The sequence below is a fragment of the Bos indicus x Bos taurus genome, chromosome 9 (assembly GCF_003369695.1).
Source record: "Bos indicus x Bos taurus breed Angus x Brahman F1 hybrid chromosome 9, Bos_hybrid_MaternalHap_v2.0, whole genome shotgun sequence".
In the NCBI taxonomy this organism is placed as follows: domain Eukaryota; kingdom Metazoa; phylum Chordata; class Mammalia; order Artiodactyla; family Bovidae; genus Bos; species Bos indicus x Bos taurus.
Genome location: NC_040084.1, coordinates 77,494,935 through 77,499,591, shown reverse-complemented (window position 1 = coordinate 77,499,591; position 4,657 = coordinate 77,494,935). Strand labels below are relative to the sequence as shown.

General features: G+C 44.4%; 1 non-coding gene across 1 annotated transcript; it reads left to right on the top strand.

Annotated features, from left to right (window-relative positions):
* The first annotated feature begins 393 nt into the window (after positions 1-393).
* Positions 394-466, top strand: TRNAC-GCA. Its single transcript has one exon. It is a non-coding gene; the product is annotated as a tRNA-Cys (tRNA).
* The last annotated feature ends 4,191 nt before the right edge of the window (positions 467-4,657 follow it).

Genomic DNA, 4,657 nt, shown 5'->3' with positions numbered 1-4,657 from the left:
AAAGGAGTACGTCAAGGCTGTATATTGTCACCCTGCTTATTTAACTTATATGCAGAGTACATCATGAGAAACACTGGGCTGGAAGAAGCACAAGCTGGAATCAAGATTGCTGGGAGAAATATCAATCACCTCAGATATGCAGATGACACCACCCTTATGGCAGAAAGTGAAGAGGAACTCAAAAGCCTCTTGCTGAAAGTGAAAGTGGAGAGTGAAAAACTTGGCTTAAAGCTCAACATTCAGAATACGAAGATCATGGCATCTGGTCCCATCACTTCATGGGAAATAGATGGGGAAACAGTGGAAACAGTGTCAGACTTTATTTTTTGGGCTCCAAAGTCACTGCAGATGGTGACTGCAGCCATGAAATTAAAAGACGCTTACTCCTTGGCTTCCCTGGTGGCTCAGACGGTAAAGCATCTGCCTGCAATGCAGGAGACCCAGGTTCGATTCCTGGGTCAGGAAGGTCCCCTGGAGAAGGAAATGGTAATCCACTCCAGCAGTCTTGCCTAGAAAATCCCATGGACGGAGGAGCCTGATAGGTTACCGTCCATGGGGTCGCAAAGAGTCGGACACAACTGAGCGACTTCACTTTCTTTCTTACTCCTTGGAAGGAAAGTTATGACCAGCCTAGATAGCATATTCAAAAGCAGAGACATTACTTTGTCAACAAAGGTTCATCTAGGCTATGGTTTTTCCTGTGGTCATGTATGCATGTGAGAGTTGGACTGTGAAGAAGGCTGAGTGCCAAAGAATTGATGCTTTTGAACTGTGGTGTTGGAGAAAACTCTTGAGAGTCCCTTAGACTGCAAGGAGATCCAACCAGTCCATTCTGAAGGAGATCAGCCCTGGGATTTCTTTGGAAGGAATGATGCTAAAGCTGAAACTCCAGTACTTTGGCCACCTCATGCAAAGAGTTGACTCATTGGAAAAGACTCTGATGCTGGGAGGGATTGGGGGCAGGGGAAGGGGACGACAGAGGATGAGACGGCTGAATGGCATCACTGACTCAATGAACGTGAGTCTGGGTGAACTCCGGAGTTGGTGATGGACAGGGAGGCCTGGCGTGCTGCGATTCATGGGGTCACAAAGAGTTGGACATGACTGAGCGACTGAACTGAAGTAACAATATGAGTAGGATAAAGTCAACAGTAATTTCTACCTCTTCCTTTGTGAAGGAAAAAAGAGGAGTCATCGGCCTGCATATTGACTAAGAGACATGGTATCAAGGATTTTGAGAGTTCAGTGTCTTTTCAAAAAGAGATGAAAGGAGTCAAATTAGCAGAATTTGGGTGCATATTATGATTTTTCTGATTTTGTTGTGTCACATGTAGCAACTTCGTGTGATCCTCACGTGGAATCATCCGAGAATCAGCAGCAGTTCCAAGCCAACTTACACCCTTAGTACTACAGCACTGGACTTTCCCCATGGCACAGCAGGAAAGAATCCTCTTGCAATGCAAGAGCCACAGGAGACACTAGTTCAATCCCTGGGTTGAGAAGATACCCTGGAGAAGAACATGACCACCCACTCCAGTATCCTTGCCTGGAGAATCCCATGGACAGAGGAGCCTGGTGGGTTGAGATATACTTCTCACTAATGCACTATTAGGGGAAATGAATTCTAAATGAATTCAATCTTCAAAGCTAGTTTACATGGAGGCATCTTGATTTTTGGCAGAATTTGTGTTTCTTTCCTTTCTGTACACAAGAACTATGTCCATGTTGCAACACATACCTGAGAGTTTGCTACATCCTCCATTTCTGATTGTATAATGGCCAACTCTTCCTAGCCTATATGCTACATTTTGCCAGATGCTAGAAACAACACAGTGAACCAGTCTTCAATGGAGACATTAACTAAATTGAAGGTGATGGCATAGAACATTATTTCCTAATGAGATTTCCTTAAAAATTAATGTGTGCCAGGTATTTTTTCACAGAAGCCAAGGAATGTCCTTGAGTTAGAAAAGTGCTGAAGTAATGTTGCTTATGAATGAGACCTGACAAATCACTTTTTGTATGATAAATCACATCAGAAAAATTAATTCAACAATTGTCAGCCACCCAATATATGTTGGTTACTCTATTAGGGATACATGGATTAAAAAAGAAAAAGAGCACGAACTCTATCTTAAAGAATGTATATATATATATAGTAATTTATCCAACCACTCCAGTACTCTTGCCTGGAGAATCCCATGGACGGAGGAGTCTGGTAGGCTGCGGTCCATGGGGTCTTAAGAGTCGGACACGACTGAGCGACTTCACTTTCGCTTTTCACTTTCATGTATTGGAGAAGGAAATGGCAACCCACTCCAGTGTTCTTGCCTGGAGAATCCCAGGGACGGGGGAGCCTGGTGGGCTGACGTCTATGGGGTCGCACAGAGTCAGACACGACTGAAGTGACTTAGCAGCAGCAATTTATCCAAAGCCAAGCTACACATTAATCAGTTTCCCAATTCTGATAGCAACACCCGATCCCTGTCTACCCCATTCTACATTTTGTTTTCCATAGTACTTCTACCTTTTAACATATTATGTAATTTACCTCTTGTATTTGTTTCATCTTCTTCCACCTTGATTATCACCACTAAAACATAACCCCCAGAAAGACAGAGCTCTTTGTTTTGTTCACTGAGGTATCTCAAGAATTGTAACAGTGCCTGGCACATGGTGGGCACTCAGTAAATATTTGTGGAATGAATGCTGCCTACAGGGATGACAGATACAAACCATTCCTGTCACGTGGTGCAGATATAGGACTTACTGGGGTGGGGAGGAGTTACAAGCCAAGAAGTAGTAGAGTACAAGCAATCATCTGAACTCTATGACCTTGCAGCTTAAAACAGTCATTTATTGTTGCTGTTGTTCAGTTGCCAAGTCGTGTCTGACTCTGAGACCCCAGGGACTGCAGCACACCAGGCTCCCTGGTCCTTCACTCTCTCTCAGAGTTTGCTCAAACTCATGTCCCATTGAGTCAGTGATACCATCCAACCATCTCGTCCTCTGTAACCCCCTTCTCCTTTTGCCTTCAACTGCCCCCAGCATCAGAATCTTTTCCATTGAGTTGGCTCTTTACATCAGGCTGCCAAAGTATCAGACCTTCAGCTTGAGCATCATTCTCTTCCAATGAATATTCAGGGATGATTTCCTTTAGGATTGACTGGCTTGATCTCCTTGTAGTCCAAGGGACTCTCAAGAGTCTTCTCCAGCACCACAATTCAAAAGCAACAATTCTTCTTTATGGTTCAACTCTCACATCCGTCCATGGCTACTAGAAAAACCGTACCTTTTACGAGTTTCCCATTTCAATCTCCACCACTAGGTTTTACTATTAGTTTCAGGGAGAGCCAAGTAGCTACAGTACAAAAGATTCTGCAGGTAGGCTTTTTACCTACAGAAATGGGAGCATGTGATTTGTATGAGGGACAAAAATAATTCAATGAATCCAATTTGCTGTGAAATAAAAACCCCTTACCCAAGACATGATCTGGAAGAAAACTGTAAAACAAAAAGGTAATCAAGTAAGAGAAGTTCCTATCAGCAGCACAGGCAAGAGAAGAAGGGGCACATGAACAGTAAGAGATGAGAAAAAGCTTCTGGAAAGAGATGAGCCCCAGCAGTGTGATGGAGTCAGCAGCAGATGGAGGGATGGGACCGATGAGAAAGTCCATAAGATGGGAGATGTGTAACACTTTTCTACTACACTCATGTTTGCCATGGCAACCCACTCCAGTTCTCTTGCCTGGAAAATCCCATGGACAAATTTGGTAGGCTACAAAGAGCCTGGTAGGCTACAGTCCATGGGGTCGCTGGGAGTCAGACATGACTGAACGACTTCACTTTCACTTTTCACTTTCATGCATTGGAGAAGGAAATGGCAACCTACTCCAGTGTTCTTGCCTGGAGAATCCCAGGGACAGGGGAGCCTGGTGGGCTGCCGTCTATGGGGTCGCACAGAGTCGGACACGACTGAAGTGACTTATTAGCAGCAGCAGCAGCATGTTTGCCATCAAATAGGAAGTTGATATTGCTTTATTAATTAGTTAGCCTCTCTAACCACAAAATTTTGGTAAAAGGTATTCTCTACACTAATTGCCTTGTGTTAGGGGCAAAATTATTTCCTGTTCTGTGCTATAATTACCCTCCAATATCTTCAAACCTTCAGAAAAGTCTCTTCCATATTATACAAACTTGGGTTGCTGCTGCTGCTAAGTCGCTTCAGTCGTGTCCAACCCTGTACGACCCCATAGACAGCAGCCCACCAGGCTCCCTGGTCCCTGGGATTCTCCAGGCAAGAACACTGGAGTGGGTTGCCATTTCCTTCTCCAATGCATGAAAGTGAAAAGTGAAAGTGAAGTCGCTCAGTCGTCTCCGACTCCCAGCAACACCATGGACTGCAGCCCACCAGGCTCCTCCATCCATGGGACTCTCCAGGCAAGAGCACTGGAGTGGGGTGCCACTGCCTTCTCCACAAACTTGGGTTAGTGGTACATAAAAGTTATGCAAGTATGGGAGAGGTCAGTGAAGAAAGCACAGGCTGGGAGGTATTAGCAAACTATGAAGCAGACTATAGAATGGTCTGCCCAGAAGCACAAGAGATAAGTGAAATTTACCAGTGAGACATGATCCATCTTGTTGAATATTAAAGTAA